At 41.2% G+C, this 9,331-nt stretch overlaps 1 protein-coding gene across 6 annotated transcripts in view; it reads left to right on the top strand.

Moving 5' to 3' along the window:
• Window positions 1–836: 836 nt before the first annotated feature.
• Window positions 837–9,331, top strand: part of SLC9B2 (solute carrier family 9 member B2) — a 55,792-nt gene continuing 47,297 nt past the window's right edge. For 2 of the 6 annotated variants that reach the window (XM_030819177.1, XM_030819179.1), the window contains exon 1: window positions 837–1,019. The gene's annotated coding sequence lies outside the window, so the exon portion shown is untranslated. Of the gene's footprint in view, window positions 1,020–1,229; window positions 1,982–9,331 lie in introns of those variants that run through there. The other 4 variants (XR_004031743.1, XM_030819176.1, XM_030819175.1 and 1 more) reach the window with 2 other exon arrangements.

Genomic DNA, 9,331 nt, shown 5'->3' with positions numbered 1-9,331 from the left:
TTGTTGCAACCTCAAATGACCAAATGGTATGATGCACACTGAGATACTCAATAAATGTGCAGTTATTCTTAGCCTTTTTTCCTAGAACTTTAATATTAACAAGGAAAATTTTGAAATGGACAATGAAAAGATAACACTTTGTGTATCGGGAAGAATATCATGCAGTTGATGACGGTACATTAAAATTCACACAAAAGGACATTTTGACTAGCATTCCGAAAGAGTCCATTGATTATAAGATTATCTATGAGGTTTTGGACCAGGCATTACACTACTGAATTATGGCTAACTTTGGTTTGTGATCTAGACCAAGTCACCCAACCTATCTTGGATTTTAGTTTTCTGGTTTATGAAATTAAGGAGTTAAGCTAAATGACTTGGGTTTCTTTTCGTGTATCATAATCAAAATGCTGTAACTTCTCTAGTGAATTCATAGAACACTGACTCTTACAAGTATGTCATGAAATACTTTATGCTGTGAGCAGGTGAACATGTATAATATATGTATAGCTATGAACAAATAAATTCTAAATAAATGCACAACGAATTCTACAAAATGGGCTCCAACATTAACAAAGGATCTGAGTTAGTCTTTCTCAGAGCTGACCATAAACTATCAAACATTTTCATAAACACTATCAGCAATAAAAACGAAGTAAAATCTAGCCGAAAAATTCAATGTTCTCCAAAGTCATGTTAATCAAATCAGGTGATATATTAATGAAGTACATATGACTAAAAGGAAAAATATATGTCATTCCTGTGGTAAGAGGAAGCTGAATGTCACTAGAAATTTTTACAAGCTTTAGGAGAGGAAGAGTTTCGTTTAGGAAAATAATCATTTCAGATGATCTGAAGAAGGGTATTGGATGGAACCTATCCAATAGGCTTCAGAAACAAAAGAGGACCTGAGAGACAAGAATGAATCGTTTCTGACTGGTGGAGAAATTTGAGGATAATCTCCCTTGCTTGAAAAGCGGTGATTAAGATTGGCACTTGCTTACAGGAGTGAAAAACAGGTAAGGGGTGCGCGCGTCTTCACACACACAAGAGGAAATACAGAGAAAAGGAAGACACAAACATAAAATGAGAATTAAATGAAATAGAATCACACTGCTGACAGAAGGGTTAAAAATCTAAAATACAACAAGAAGGGCAGGTGTTAAGCGATAAAGGGGGGCAGAACAAGTCTTTTATCCCGCCATTTAATTGGTCACCTTAAGAAAGAATCCTATCTTCCCACCGCAGCTGAGAAAACACTTCTAAGAGGTACCGCTAAAAGGTGGAGGACTGATAGACAACTTAGAGGTTGGTTTCGGGAACGATAAAATAAGCAATGGGCTGCCCGGCCTGCGCCGCGGAGTCCCGAGGAGCCTGAGCTGTGCTCCTCGCGCGGTGTCTCGTCATCTCCGGGAAGACTCGGCGCCTGGGTCCGCGCTCTCTGGGTAAGCCTCCCGGGAAGCTTTCCCGGGAGCTCGCTGGTCCTGGCCCCAGAAGCCTGCGGACCCACCCAGGGAGGATAAGCAGCTGAAAGGCCGCGCGGTGCCGCTCCGAGGCCGGGACGTGGGCCCATAGTCGGCCTGGCGCCACCTTTCCGGGGGAAGCCACGCGCACCCGGCATCGCACGCGGCTCTGCACCCGCGCCGCCGGACCTGAAACCCAGCGGAGGGCACACGGGGCTGTCGCTGCGGGATCCGGACCAACCCACGCTTACTCCGGAGCCTGTACCGGCGCCGACGGGTCGGACCTCCCTGCGCGGAGTCGCCGCGCGCGTATGTGCGAAAGGCGGGGCCGACTACACGCGGTGCTGCGCCCTGCGACCGGTTATCTGCAGTCAACGCAGCCTCCCGGCTCAGCCTGGGACGATGCGCGAATCGGGAACCGCAGAGCGCGGTGGCTAGACCAGGCTCCGCCGCCTCCCCCACAGCCCCTTTCCCAGTCGTTCAGACGGAGCCTGGTCGACTTCGCCGGAGACTGCCAGGTGAGAGGCCTCAGAGACACTAAGGGTAAAAATAAACCCAGCGCCAGCGGCGGGTACCCTGTAGGCCTGCTGGGCCGGAGACGCGAGCGAGGGCCCAGCCTTTTCTGTTTGTACACCCGGTGACGGGCGCGTGTCTGTTTACTGTTGTCAGGTGTTGGCGTGGGTTTTTCTTGCTTGCTTTTATTTTAGTTCTCAGATTAACCAGAGGGTGTTGCCTTTGTGGACTGGGTTAGCATCCTCGAGGTGCTAAGAATCATCATATGCTATTGACTGAAGAATATAACCTTAAGACAGCAGTAGCTGCTGTAAGAGATAAAGTAAAAAATCTCAGTAACTAAACATAATTCAGGCTTATTTCTCGTTCATGTCAAGTCTATTCACGTGTTCAGCTGTTGGCCTTCTACTCAATTATTCAGGAACCCAAACTCCTTTTACATTATGGCTTTGCCATCCCCTAAGACCTTGGAGTCCTTAGTTTCCAGGCAACGGACAGAAAAAGAAAAGCTACTCGAGGATTGCATGAGGATTGTTTCTTATGGGTGAGGACTGGAAATCACATACTATTTATGTCCACATGCCATTGACCAAACCTCAGTCACATGCCACACTGACCTGCAAGTGAGACTGGAAATGTACTATGGACCCAGGCAGAAGAGTAAACGATTTTGGTAAACACATATCAGTCTCTGACCCTCCCTGAAAGGGCAGACTGCATCTTAGTCATCTTTGTTACTCTTGTGCCTCGCACACCATAGAAACTTGTTAAGGCTTTGGGAGGCCGAGGTGGGCATATCACCTGAGGTCAGGAGTTCGAGACCAGCCTAGCCAACATGGTGAAACCCCATCTCTACTAAAAATATAAAAATTAGCTGGGCATGGTGGTGCACGCCTGTAATTCCAGCTATTCCGGAGGCTGAGGCAGGAGAATCGCGTGAACCCAGGAGGCACAGGTTGCAGTGAGCCAAGATTGTGCCACTGCTCTCCAGCCTAGGTGACAGAGCAAGACTCCATCTCAAAAAAAAAAAAAAAAAAAGAAAGGAAATGAAACTTGTTAAGGGATGGGGTTGTTATGTGTCTAAAGTTGAAACTTAACCATATTTCATTGTGATTGCTTAGGAATCATTTATCATCCTCTAACTAGATTACAAGAGCTGAATATAGGAACTACTTAAGACCGTTCACTTCTGAATCCTCAGCTCAAGGACTGGGACGTAACAAGAGCTTAATAGCTCTTGTTTGTTGAATGAATGAATGAATCCTCAGAGAGGAAAACGAGGGAGACAGTTTGTCAATGTTGGAGTTAGGAAATACTGAGAAGGTGACATTTGAGTTAGATTTTGAATTTCTTCAAGTAGAAAAAGCAGAAATGAAACTCCAGGCAGCAGTAGTAGTGATATTTTATTGTTGTTTTGTTTCATGAGTGGAAATTTGGAAAACAACCAAATGTTTATAAGTCCAACTTTTCTTAATTCAATATTCAAATATTACAATTTAACTTCAGGATAGAGGAGGAGAAATACATAATCTTACGATCCAAATAATTTCTATTGATTAAAAGAATAGCAGTGAAAACCTTGGCACTAATTTTTAACTTTCTAAAATGTTATTTTCTGGACATTTTTGAGAAATTTCAATACAAAGGCGGTGTTCTGATCATTCATTGTCTATGATGATTTTGCACTGTATCAAGAAGCTAGAAAGAAACTAAAGTTTATAAGACAGAGGTTCCTCATCATCGCTGTTCATCAGGGCTTCTCAGGGATGGTTCTGCAACAAAATCACCTGTTATATTGGTTAGGATGCTTTTGGCTGCAAGTAACAGGATATTCAGCCAAAACTCCCTTCAAAAATACAGATGTACTTTGCTCATACATGAAGATGTTTGAAGGTAGGTGGATCCAGGATTTGTTCAGTAGCTCAATAATATCAGGGTTGTAGGTTGCTTTCTGTGTTCAGCTAATCTTGACTTTTCTTCATGGGTGAATGATGGCTGCTAGAATTGTCCCAAGAAACCCATCCACAATCCCAACTTCCCTTGCCTCTTTACCTGGTCATTTAAAGACAAAAAGAGGAGAGGATTTTCCTCCTCTCTCTCTGTCTTTATTAAGAAGGAAAATCTTACGTAATGTGCCCCAATAGTCTTGCCTACAAATTCCAATGGCAAGAAATGAATCATGCTCAGTCCTTAGCCAATAAGTGGCAAAGAGGAATGGTGTTACAGAGATTGATTTACACCAATAATGACTTATCCCTAGGGCTGGAGAAGGGTCCCACTGGCACACCTGAACACTTGGCATTTAGACAGGCCATAAGTCATGTCTGTCCCACTTGGGGTAGATTCAGTCTCTGTAGATTCTGATTTTAGTGGGCCTAGAAATAATATTTTAAACTTTTAGTAAATATATTTCACTTTGGTGAGGAGAGAGAATAGAAAGAATGAAAGCAAGTACTAGGTCCCTTACGTAGGGGTAATTTCCTTTTATTCTTATCTCATTATATAGTGTTTTCCTTCATGAGTCAATGAAATTACTAAATCAATTAACCAAATAAAATAGCGGTTGTTTTCCTTTGGTAACTTGGCCCCATGTATTTGACACACCTAAGTCTTTCAGATAAGGTAGTTCTCATTAAGGGAAACACTGTTAGTCATTTTAGTAATTAATTGTCTAAGAAAGTGTTAAGCCCTACTCTGAGCCTGATCTGAATTCCTCGTTGCTGGGTAGGGCTCCTTTTGGGAAATAAGCATTAGATCAGTGTTGATAAGCAAATACAGAAACTGGAATGTTTCTGTATGTTCTGTGTATAAATACTATATGAGACTCAGAACCTACACGTTCAACACATGAATGGATGAACACAAAGGTAGGAGATTGTTGTTATTATGATCATTATAGAGTATCGAACAATCATAGTGATGCTCTTTCAAAGGCATGAATACAACCGAGTACTCTAGCAATGTCTTAGTCCATTTTTGTTACTATAACAAAATACCACAAACTAAATAATTTATAAATAATCAAATTTATTTCTCACAGTTCTGGAGGCTGGGAAGTCCTAGGTCAAGGTGCCAATTAGATTTGATGTCTGTTACACACTTGATCTCTGCTTGCGAGATGGTGCCTTCTTGCCATGTCTTCTTCACATGGAGGAAGAGACTAATGCTGTGTTCTCAGATGGTGGAAGGGAAAGAGCCAAAGGGACTAGGCTGCTCCCTTCGACCTCTTTTATAAGAGCACTAGTCCCATTCATGAGGGTTGAGTGCTAGTGACTTAATCACTTCCCCAAAGTACCTCCCTCTTAATACCATCACCTTGGCAGTTACATTCCAAAATCTGAATTTTGGAGGGACACAAACATTCAAGCCATAGCAAGCAATACATGTAAATTCTCCATAAGATTACTCCTTTAAATGTCAGCCTATCCAAATCACAGGCAGCAAATAGCAAGAATAAAAAGTCTTTATCCGTATCTTTTAGCAGTAACTGAAATGATAGCAGTAAGTCTATTTTACTTGACTGAGAGCCTACAGACATTTGCAAGTTGATAGTTCCTTTATTTCTTCTGGAATATTACAGAAAGTACTTGTAAACATTTAGATTAGTAAGATAATTTGAAAAAGAGAACATTTAACAAATATCTCTCTATGTGAAAACATATTTACAGAAGTGGTTTCCAAAGTATGCTCCACTTGCCAGAAGGAACAGGGGTGAGTAGACAGGGCTCCTGCAGTACCACCTTATTCGTTCCATTTGTAGGATTTAAGGATTAGGTTTCATTTGATGAAAGATATTTGACATAAAGATATGAAGACCAGGGCCGGGTGCGGTGGCTCACGCCTGTAATCCCAGCACTTTGGGAGGCCAAGGCGGGCAGATCACGAGGTCAGGAGTTTGAGACCAGCCTGGCCAACATGGTGAAACCCCATCGCTACTAAAAATAGAAAAATTAGCTGGGCATGGTGGCCGGCACCTGTAATCCCAGCTACTCGGGAGGCTGAGGCAGGAGAATAGCTTGAAACCGGAAGGCGGAGGTTGCAGTGAGCTGAGATCTCGCCACTGCACTCCAGCCTGGGCAAAAGAGTGAAACTCCGCCTCAAAAAAAAAAAAAAAAAAAACATGAAAACCAAACTTGAAAATTTTGAAAGCCACTGCTATTGGTGATTCTGGGCAGTTACTCATCTTCTTTGAAAAATCACAACTACAAAAAATGATTTTAAATTGTGGCAGGTGGAATTAAGTTACCTCAAATCAAACCACCAGACTGTATCTATGAAAAATATTACCAAGAAATGTGGTACCATTTTCTTTTCTCTAAAGCTTTAGGAATTGCGTAGATTATTTTTAAATGTATTTAAAATTAGGGCCAGGCAGGGTGGCTCACATCTCTAATCCCAGCACTTTAGGAGGCCAAGGCCGGTGGATCACTTGAGGTCAGGAGTTTGAGACCATTCTGGCCAACATAGTGAAAGCCATCCCTATTAAAAATACAAAAATTAGCCAGGCTCTGTGGCTCACGCCTGTAATCCCAAAACTTTGGGAGGCCGAGGCGGGTGGATCATGAGGTCAAGAGATCGAGACCATCCTGGCCAACATGGTGAAACCCCGTCTCTACTAAAAATACAAAACTTAGCCAGGGATGGTGGCACACACCTGTAGTCCCAGCTACTCGGGAGGCTGAAGCAGGAGAATCACTTGAACCCGGGAGGTGGAGGTTGCAGTGAGCCGAGATCATGCCATTGCACTTCAGCCTAGTGACAGAGTGAGACTCCGTCCAAAAAAAAATACAAAAATTAGCCAGGCATGGTGGCGCATGCCTCTAGTCCTAGCTACTCAGGAGGCCGAGGCAGGAGAATCACTTGAACCCAGGAGGGAGAGGTTGCAGTGAGCCAAGATCATGCCACTGAACTCCAGCCTGGGTGACAGAGCGAGAATCCATCTCAAAAAACAAAACAAAACAAAACAAAAAAAAATATATATATATGTATATTAAATTACATAAGAAAATCCTATTCAATCTGAATAATGTAGAAAATAAAAGTGAAAGTCCAGCCACTTCTCTTCCATTTCCCTTCCCAAAGGCAACTGCTGTTAAAGGATTTTTTTTTCTGTTTCCTTCTTAACAGGTACATATATCAAATTGCTTATATTCTTGATCTTTTAAGGACAGTTCTTTCAAGTGGGGAGAAAAGGTTAAGAAAACTTTTTTCTTTTTTATTTTTTTATACAGAGTCTTGCTCTGTCGCCCCCACTATAAGTGACCCTTAGATTGCTGTCCTTTTCATCTCTTTCACTGTCATCACTTGTCACTAATGCTGCTCTCAGTTTGCCTCTATCACAGCACTCTCTTCCTGAATTTTAATATTTAACACCTAATCTTCTGAGGGTTTGAAAAAGAAAGGAGCAAAGTCATTAGAATTGTTTTCAAAATAAGGGCCGGGCATGGTGGCTCACGCCTGTAATCCCAGCGTTTTGGGAGGCCTAGGCAGGTGGATCACTGAGGTCAGGAGTTGGAGACCAGCCTCGCTGACATGGCGAAACCCCATCTCTACTAAAAATACGAAAAATTAGCCAGGCGAGGTGGTGGGCACCTGTAATCCCAGCTACTCAGAAGGCTGAGGCAGGAGAGTCTCTTGAACCCAGGAGGCAGAGGTTTCAGTGAGCTGGGATCATGCCACTGCACTCTAGCCTGGGCAACAGAGGGAGACTTCATCTCAAAAATCAGACAAACAAACCAAACAAAATAAGGGTTAATGGGCTCTGCGTGAGTCCTTAAGAACCTCTCTATGAGTAAGGAGAATAAACTTTCTAATAAGCATTTCATGACATGTTTTTATGGTCCTTCAAAGGTCATTTTTATAATTTCAAGACCCGATGACTATGAATAATAAATACCATGAACATGGTCACTTTAAGTAAAGCTAACATGTTTGAAATTTTCCTAAATTTAAGTGGGTTCCTGAAATGAGACATGCGTTTTAAATGGTCTTTTAGAAATGGAAACACAGCAGAGAGCAAACAAATACAGCTGACTAGTTGTAAGATCTCTTACTGGGCTTATTAAAAGACTTGTATTTCATTTTACCCTTTATTTCTGCAGTACCTTTCCGATCATGTATAAGTACTTTGGCATTTATGGTTGAGAGTATTGGAGAATAGGGAACTTTTCTGGAATGTAAAATTACATAAATTCCCACAGATCGCATAACATGCCAAGTTGTGATTGTTTGTATTTAAAAGGACCCCATAATAACATTGATAAAACTTGCTCGCAAAGGCTCCATTTTAACCAATAGTTTTTGTCTACTAAAAATAATAATTTCTAATTCATGACTATTTAGAAATAGTTTTTGTAAGTGGCAGAATTGGCTGATTTTGAGAATTTGATGAAAGAGGTAATTCTAGTGGTACTGCCAAAGAATTTCTATGTAATTCTCCTAATGAGAAAGGTGAAGAAATGAATGTTACATCCACCTGATCAAGAAGTGGGCCTCAAAAACAGATGAAAAATCATGACCAAATAAAATCAATGGGATTAAGTAGTAAATTCTTCAAGGTTGAGGTGACTTTTTCTTGCTTAATAGGGAAAGCAAAATGATTCTTAAAGATTCTTCTTATGATAATCAGGAAGAAGGAATATGCATGGTTAGCAATAACCAACACTATTGAATGCCAACTGTGCCTAGTTAGAACTATTCTTGTCTCCATTTCATAAATAAGAAATTAATCACAAAGAGGTTAAGCAATTTGGTATAGATGGACTTCAAACTCAGGCTTATCCAAATCTGAACCCAGCCCATCTTGTCAGTTACCATATTTGGGGTCATTCACTTCAGAAGGTAAAGGCCAAGTGCTGTGGTTTGAGATAGGATATCCTAACTCTTTAACCTCATCTCGCATTACTGTCAGCCTCCTGCCACAAGCTCCAGCAGTTTCCCCTCACACACCACTGGCTTTCATGTCTCCACGCCTTTAAGACAAGTGTTCTCTGAGTCTAACATTTTCTGGTCAAGTGACTTTTTTATTATCAGTCTAAATTTTGAAATAAGTTTTTTAATTAAAAAAATTATATATACAAACATATATACACATATGTATATATCATTATATAAACATATTTATTATAAATTATATATAATGAAAAACAAACTAAAGGTTTTTTTGAGATGGCACTCTGGTTACCATTGTGTTTTTGTAAGTAGGAAAAATGGGGGTGGTGGTGGTAAAAAGATTATGATGTTCTTTGAAATTTTAAATGCAAATTTCTTGGCACTTCATTGAACAGAGAAAATGATTCCTTGAGGGAGGGGTCCTGTCTAATTCATCCTTGTCTTTATGTCTAGCATAGTGCCTG

This window comes from Nomascus leucogenys, chromosome 9 (genome assembly GCF_006542625.1).
Source record: "Nomascus leucogenys isolate Asia chromosome 9, Asia_NLE_v1, whole genome shotgun sequence".
NCBI classification, from domain to species: domain Eukaryota; kingdom Metazoa; phylum Chordata; class Mammalia; order Primates; family Hylobatidae; genus Nomascus; species Nomascus leucogenys.
Note: the sequence above shows the minus strand (reverse complement) of the source record. Positions and strands in the feature narration are given on the sequence as shown.